Below are 8,962 nucleotides of genomic sequence, written 5' to 3'. Positions count from 1 at the left end.
AAAGATTTTAGATTCTCTGCTGTAGAGATTGCTCTGTGTCTGGTTCTGATTGAACAAACCGCTTTACCTGTACGAACTATCAGGCAATGGACGCTCAGAATCCACTGACCGCGTCCCTCCCGTCTGACTAGTTCACAGCGTAAGCGATTCTTTTCACCAAAACCAAACACAGAAAACAAACTCTTAACAGTGGGCCTGGCTCGCCAATGTAAAGGGGGAATATTAATCACCAATATTTATGCAAATATCGATAATTAGTATTCATAAATAGGAGGAGCCAACTATTGGTAACTCCGCCTATTTATGCCTTTATATACCAATATTTTCACTATGCCTTACACTGATCGCTACACTAGCTGCATGCGCCTTACTAACTAACTATCGCCAATAACTACACGTTACACAGATAGATACAACTATAACAGTATTTATTAACAATACACTACGCAATACACTAACAATACAGCACTAATTATACAGTACTCAACTACACTACATGTTCCCAATTCCACCCACAAACTAACTATACGATACACACATTCAATATTAACAGCCCACCCACCTAGTACGATAAACTATCCCTATGGGGTAGACGAAGGTTGACGGTGGTCTTACAAGGGTGTAAGCCAACCACAAAGCATAAATATACCGCAGGAGGTGATTAGGGTAAATCAGGGATCAGGGAAAGGGTTACCAGGGGTGTAGGATTATCAGGGGTAATAAGGGGTAGGGTTACCAGGGGTATATAGGGTAGGGTTACCAGGGGTATATATAGTGAGGGTTTTCAGGGGATAGCAGGAGGGTATATAGTGAGTGAGAGTAGTGGGGTATATAGTAGGGGGGTATATAGTGAGTGAGAGTAGTGGGGTATATAGTAGGGGAGTATATAGTGAGTGAGAGTAGTGGGGTATATAGTAGGGGGGTATATAGTGAGTGAGTAGTGGGGTATATAGTAGGGGGGTATATAGTGAGTGAGAGTAGTGGGGTATATAGTAGTAGGGTATATAGTAGGTGAGAGTAGTGGGGTATATAGTAGTGGGGTATATAGTACGGGGGTATCAGAGGGGTACTTAGGTATAATGCGCGTTGTCCAGGGGTTGCTTGTTCGTCCAAGGGGGGTCTCCTTCAGCGGCAGGGGGGCGGCACGGCTCTTCCCCCTAGTGCTGGGTCCGTGGGATATTTATATCCCACGGCCCGCACTGCCGCACCGCCCACAGGGTGGCGCGCGCGCACACACACCACCATTGGAGACACGTGGGCCGGCGCAGTGAGATGATCTCACTGCGCCGGCCCGTGCGTCTCCTGAACGAGCGCATCGGGGCCGCGCTTACATGCCAACAGGCGGGGGAAGCCTTTGATCTCCCGCCTGTGGCATTCAGCATTCCGGCCAGCGAGATGTTAATTTTCGCTGCCGGAATGCGCATAATAGAAGGAGAGGCGGCTTCTCCCCTTCTTCTATCATGTATAATTGTCTCCAGCGGCGCTGGTGACAATTATATCAAAGGGCTCAGATTCTGTGGAATCTGAGTCCTTTGAAGTTATCAGGATGACCGGACCTTAGTCCGGTCATTCTGATACAATCAACCAGATTGCATCTGTGTGAATGCTTGGGGGACATTCACACCGATGCATCAGGTTTCAGATGTATGGAGGGGGGGGGGAATATCGTATAATATATATCTATATATGTGTATGGATGCATGGGGCACATCCATACACATGTATACACCAACATAGGGGACAGACATAAGACTATATATATACACACACACACATCAGGGGGCATAAGGGGCCCAGTTATATACATGTATACACATGTATACAAGGGGCCAGTTCCCTATACATATTATAAAGGGGGATTATAGAAATATATATATATATATATATATATAGAACAAGGGGCCACAGTATATATGCTAAGGGGGCATATATTTCCCACAGGGGCCACCATGAGTCCCTGTGGGCACCCATGGGCAAACGTGCACAGATGCTGGGCACATCTGTGCACATCATCCCAGGATGTGGTAGTCAATGTATGCATATATACCATACATGGCCGCACGTGATTGCATGCATGCATGGGTATATAGGCATACGTCTCAACCCTTCCTCAACACTGCCGCTGCTCGCCTGTCTGGGCTACAGCGTAACTTCGGCCTTCCCGCTCACCGCCTCATATGCGACGTGCCCACCAGGTGGAACTCCACCTTGCATATGCTGGACAGCAGGCCATAGTGGAGTTTCAGCTGCAGCAGGCACGGGTCAGTCACACTGCGGATCAGCCCCACTTCACCACCAATGACTGGGCCTCCATGCAAGACCTGTGTGCCCTGTTGCGCTGTTTCGAGTACTCCACCAACATGGTTAGTGGCGATGACGCCGTTATCAGCGTTACAATACCACTTCTATGTCTCCTTGAGAAAACACTTAGGGCGATGATGGAAGAGGAGTTGGCCCAGGAGGAAGAGGAGGAAGAGGGGTCATTTTTAGCACTTTCAGGCCAGTCTCTTCGAAGTGACTCAGAGGGAGGTTTTTTGCAACACCAGAGGCCAGGTACAAATGTGGCCAGACAGGGCCCACTACTGGAGTACGAGGAGGACGAGGATGAGGAGGAGGTGGAGGAGGATGAGGATGAAGCATGTTCACAGCGGGGTGGCACCCAAAGCAGCTCGGGCCCATCACTGGTGCGTGGCTGGGGGGAAACACAGGACGATGACGATACGCCTCCCACAAAGGACAGCTTGTCCTTACCTCTGGGCAGCCTGGCACACATGAGCGACTACATGCTGCAGTGCCTGCGCAACGACAGCAGAGTTGCCCACATTTTAACGTGTGCGGACTACTGGGTTGCCACCCTGCTGGATCCCCGGTACAAAGACAATGTGCCCACCTTACTTCCTACACTGGAGCGTGATAGGAAGATGCGCGAGTACAAGCGCATGTTGGTAGACGCGCTACTGAGAGCATTCCCAAATGTCACAGGGGAACCAGTGGAAGCCCAAGGCGAAGGCAGAGGAGGAGCGAGAGGTCGCCAATGCAGCTGTGTCACGGCCAGCTCCTCTGAGGGCAGGGTTAGCATGGCAGAGATGTGGAAAAGTTTTGTCACCACGCCACAGCTAACTGCACCACCACCTGATACGGAACGTGTTAGCAGGAGGCAACATTTCACTAACATGGTGGAACAGTACCTGTGCACACCCCTCCACGTACTGACTGATGGTTCGGCCCCATTCAACTTCTGGGTCTCCAAATTGTCCACGTGGCCAGAGCTAGCCTTTTATGCATTGGAGGTGCTGGCCTGCCCGGCGGCCAGCGTTTTGTCTGAACGTGTATTCAGCACGGCAGGGGGGCGTCATTACAGACAAACGCAGCCGCCTGTCTACAGCCAATGTGGACAAGCTGACGTTCATATAAATGAACCAGGCATGGATCCCACAGGACCTGTCCTTCCCTTGTGCAGATTAGATATTAACTACCTCCCGTTAACAATATATTATTCTACTTCAGGGCACTTCCTCATTCAATCCTATTTTTATTTTCATTTTACCATTATATTGCGGGGCAACCCAAAGTTGAATGAACCTCTCCTCTGTCTGGGTGCCGGGGCCTAAATGTGTGACAGTGGCCTGTTCCAGTGGTGGGTGACGTGAAGCCTGATTCTCTGCTATGACATGAAGACTGATTCTGCGCTGACATAAGGCCTGATTCTCTGTTACGGGACCTCTCTCCTCTGTCTGGGTGCCGGGGCCTAAATGTGTGACAGTGGCCTGTTCCAGTGGTGGGTGACGTGAAGCCTGATTCTCTGCTATGACATGAAGACTGATTCTGCGCTGACATAAGGCCTGATTCTCTGTTACGGGATCTCTCTCCTCTGTCTGGGTGCCGGGGCCTAAATGTGTGACAGTGGCCTGTTCCAGTGGTGGGTGACGTGAAGCCTGATTCTCTGCTATGACATGAAGACTGATTCTGCGCTAACATAAGGCCTGATTCTCTGTTACGGGACCTCTCTCCTCTGTCTGGGTGCCGGGGCCTAAATGTGTGACAGTGGCCTGTTCCAGTTGTGGGTGACGTGAAGCCTGATTCTCTGCTATGACATGAAGACTGATTCTGCGCTGACATAAGGCCAGATTCTCTGTTACGGGACCTCTCTCCTCTGTCTGGGTGCCGGGGCCTAAATGTGTGACAGTGGCCTGTTCCAGTGGTGGGTGACGTGAAGCCTGATTCTCTGCTATGACATGAAGACTGATTCTGCGCTGACATAAGGCCTGATTCTCTGTTACGGGACCTCTCTCCTCTGTCTGGGTGCCGGGGCCTAAATGTGTGACAGTGGCCTGTTCCAGTGGTGGGTGACGTGAAGCCTGATTCTCTGCTATGACATGAAGACTGATTCTGCGCTGACATAAGGCCAGATTCTCTGTTACGGGACCTCTCTCCTCTGTCTGGGTGCCGGGGCCTAAATGTGTGACAGTGGCCTGTTCCAGTGGTGGGTGACGTGAAGCCTGATTCTCTGCTATGACATGAAGACTGATTCTGCGCTGACATAAGGCCAGATTCTCTGTTACGGGACCTCTCTCCTCTGTCTGGGTGCCGGGGCCTAAATGTGTGACAGTGGCCTGTTCCAGTGGTGGGTGACGTGAAGCCTGATTCTCTGCTATGACATGAAGACTGATTCTGCGCTGACATAAGGCCTGATTCTCTGTTACGGGACCTCTCTCCTCTGTCTGGGTGCCGGGGCCTAAATGTGTGACAGTGACCTGTTCCAGTGGTGGGTGACGTGAAGCCCGATTCTCTGCTATGACATGAAGACTGATTCTGCGCTGACATCGGCCAGATTCTCTGTTACGGGACCTCTCTCCTCTGTCTGGGTGCCGGGGCCTAAATGTGTGACAGTGGCCTGTTCCAGTGGTGGGTGACGTGAAGCCTGATTCTCTGCTATGACATGAAGACTGATTCTGCGCTGACATAAGGCCAGATTCTCTGTTACGGGACCTCTCTCCTCTGTCTGGGTGCCGGGGCCTAAATGTGTGACAGTCGCCTGTTCCAGTGGTGGGTGATGTGAAGCCTGATTCTCTGCTATGACATGAAGACTGATTCTGTGCTGACATAAGGCCAGATTCTCTGTTACGGGACCTCTCTCCTCTGTCTGGGTGCCGGGGCCTAAATATGTGACAGTGGCCTGTTCCAGTGGTGGGTGACGTGAAGCCTTATTCTCTGCTATGAAATGAAGACTGATTCTGTGCTGACATAAGGCCAGATTCTCTGTTACGGGACCTCTCTCCTCTGTCTGGGTGCCGGGGCCTAAATGTGTGACAGTGGCCTATTCCAGTGGTGGGTGACGTGAAGCCTGATTCTCTGCTATGACATGAAGACTGATTCTGTGCTGACATAAGGCCAGATTCTCTGTTACGGGACCTCTCTCCTCTGTCTGGGTGCTGGGGCCTAAATGTGTGACAGTGGCCTGTTCCAGTGGTGGGTGACGTGAAGACTGATTCTGTGCTGACATGAAGCCAGATTCTCTGCTATGGCATGAAGAGACTGATTCTGTGCTGACATGAAGCCAGATTCTTTGCTATGGCATGAAGAGACTGATTCTCTGCTGACGTGAAGCCAGATTCTCTGCTATGGGACCTCTGTCCAATTGATATTGGTTAATTTTTATTTTTTAATTTTTATTTTAATTCATTTCCCTATCCACATTTGTTTGCAGGGGATTTACCTACATGTTGCTGCCTTTTGCAGCCCTCTAGCTCTTTCCTGGGCTGTTTTACAGCCTTTTTAGTGCCCAAAAGTTTGGGTCCCCATTGACTTCAATGGGGTTCGGGTCCGGGACGAAGTTCGGGTCGGGTTCGGATCCTGAACCTGAACATTTCCGGGAAGTTCGGCCGAACTTCTCGAACCCGAACATCCAGGTGTTCGCTCAACTCTACTCAGAGGTACTCCCTGCCTTTATCTGCACTGCATACTGCCATGGTCTGTCATCTGCATCGTCTTTGCCGTCGCTCTCTAGCTCCTCATTCTCCACGCTTGGGCAGATAAACCACCTATTTCTGTATAGAATTCCTGGGCATTTATGTCCTCCTCCTGGTCCTCCACCTCCTCCTCTGCCAATTAAGCCGCCACAGGGCTCAGGTGCCAATGAGATGTAGGCACCACGTCTTCTGTCCCCTCGCCAGTCAGATTTTTCAGCATCCCCTCCAGGACATGAACGAGTGGAATGACAAATAAAGTGGCCACCTCAAAGATCCTGAGCAAACGGCACGTGTCAGACATGAGATGCCACTGTCTAATCTCAAAGTTACAGCAAGGAATAGTCCTGTCCATATGCATTATCAAGAAATTGATCACAGGTTTCCTATACTCATACAGTCGGTCTAACGTGGAGCATGAAGTTTCAACGTGTGGAAATGTTGCATATGAGGTGATGTAACAGAACACCATTCTGCCTTTGCAGGTCAAGGAGAGTATGTTTTGCATGGTAAGAGTGGCTGAAGTGCATGCACAGTTTGCTTGACATTTTCAAGACATCTTACAGTTGGGTGGAAGACTTTAGGAACTGGGTGACAACCAGATTAAAGACATGCACTAAGCATGGAGCATGGGTCAGCCCTCCCTTACGCAGCATAGACAGAATGTTCTTCCCATTATCAGTGACCATGGTTCCTATCTACAGTTGGTGAGGATGATTTATTGGTTGATGACATGGAGCAGCTCCTCTCCGGTGTGGCTCTGTTTGTCCAGGCTGACCAGGTGCAGAACCGCATGCTTTGCATAGGTGGTATGCTCGAAGACCAACTGTGCCTACAGTGGAGGCTGAGGACAAGGCTGAGGATGAGGAGGCAGAGGAGGACATTGTTACAGAAATCTCATGATTACAACGCAGAGGCGCCATTGCCATCACCTGGCCAAGTTGCTGATGTGCCTGGGCTGAAACCAAATTTACCCAGTGGGCTGTAAAGGGCATATATTGTCTTTGACCATAGTTACAGTTCCACACATCAGCGCTGGCATGAACTGTACCAGACACCGATAGGCACAAGGACTGACCCACCTTCTACTCAACATACCGTATGTGTGCAGAGCTGGTACAGCATTTTTAGAGAAGTAATCATGACTTGCGACTCTCAACCTTGACTGGGCACAAGCCATCAGTTCTCTGAAAGGTGCAGAGTTTAACAGTAGTGGCTGTGCTCTGCTGTTCTCCTGCTTACTGCCGCAGTCCTGGGTGCCGTGTGTGTTCAGCGGTAATTTGATGCCTGTGCTTCACCATTCACCACTGCAGTCCTGGGCTCTGTCTGACAAGGAGTAAGAGGAGGAGCATCAGGAGCAATAGAGGAAGGGAAGAAACAACAGCCTCCTTCTGCTGTGGTTGAGGATCCCTGACTGCTAGAGAGGGAGAGGGGCACTGGAAGATGCAGCAGTTGCTGCGTCAGACTGTACCACTACATTAGTGTCACAGTTTTCCCAGGACAATTTATGGTGATGCTCCATATGTTGACGCAGGGCCGTGGTGCCAACATTAGCACCCTAACTGCACTTCACCTTCTGCCCCCATATCCTGCATACCACCACGCTAACATCCTCCAGTCACTTGATAAAAAATTCCCACACTGCCGAGTATGGCACTTTACCTCCACCACACCATACTGACTGCCTGACGCTGCCTTTATGAACCTGTTCACTGCTAGTTGTTTCCTGGCAGTAAAGCTCCTGAGTATTAGACGGTCTATCCCGGTTGAGTTTTGCTCCAGATCTCCCACTGCTTTCACCCTTCTAGCTCCTCAGCACTCTGCCACTCTGCCGCTGTCTCATGGACCTGCTGCCACCCTCACCCCCTGATGATGATGTCCCCTCTTCACTGGGATCCCACGTGCGATCAGCTACATCATTATCCACCCATGTCTGCTCGTCACGTACAGTACAGACCAAAAGTTTGGACACATTTTCTCATTCAAAGAGTTTTCTTTATTTTCATGACTATGAAAATTGTAGATTCACACTGAAGGCATCAAAACTATGAATTAACACATGTGGAATTATATACATAACAAACAAGTGTGAAACAACTGAAGATATGTCATATTCTAAATTTCTTCAAAGTAGCCACCTTTTGCTTTGATTACTGCTTTGCACACTCTTGGCATTCTCTTGATGAGCTTCAAGAGGTAGTCCCCTGAAATGGTTTTCACTTCACAGGTGTGCCCTGTCAGGTTTAATAAGTGGGATTTCTTGCCTTATAAATGGGGTTGGGACCATCAGTTGCGTTGAGGAGAAGTCAGGTGGATACACAGCTGATAGTCCTACTGAATAGACTGTTAGAATTTGTATTATGGCAAGAAAAAAGCAGCTAAGTAAAGAAAAACGAGTGGCCATCATTACTTTAAGAAATGAAGGTCAGTCAGTCAGCCGAAAAAAATTAGGAAAACTTTGGAAGTAAGGGCTATTTGACCATGAAGGAGAGTGATGGGGTGCTGCGCCAGATGACCTGGCCTCCACAGTCACCGGACCTGAACACAATCGAGATGGTTTGGGGTGAGCTGGACCGCAAAGTGAAGGCAAAAGGGCCAACAAGTGCTAAGCATCTCTGGGAACTCCTTCAAGACTGTTGGAAGACCATTTCAGGGGACTACCTCTTGAAGCTCATTAAGAGAATGCCAAGAGTGTGCAAAGCAGTAATCAAAGCAAAAGGTGGCTACTTTGAAGAACCTAGAATATGACATATTTTCAGTTGTTTCACACTTGTTTGTTATGTATATAATTCCACATGTGTTAATTCATAGTTTTAATGCCTTCATAGTCATGAAAATAAAGAAAACTCTTTGAATGAGAAGGTGTGTCCAAACTTTTGGTCTGTACTGTATGTCACTCTCACCAGTCTCTAAGAGGAACCCACCAATTCCTGGATGTGTGTGTTTAATGTCACTTGAGATTATGTTGAAGAGCGAGTAAACCATTCCATTTCAGC

This window comes from Bufo bufo, chromosome 5, assembly GCF_905171765.1.
Source record: "Bufo bufo chromosome 5, aBufBuf1.1, whole genome shotgun sequence".
NCBI lineage: Eukaryota > Metazoa > Chordata > Amphibia > Anura > Bufonidae > Bufo > Bufo bufo.
The sequence above is the reverse complement of the archived record's forward strand: the minus strand, read 5'-3'. Positions refer to the sequence as shown.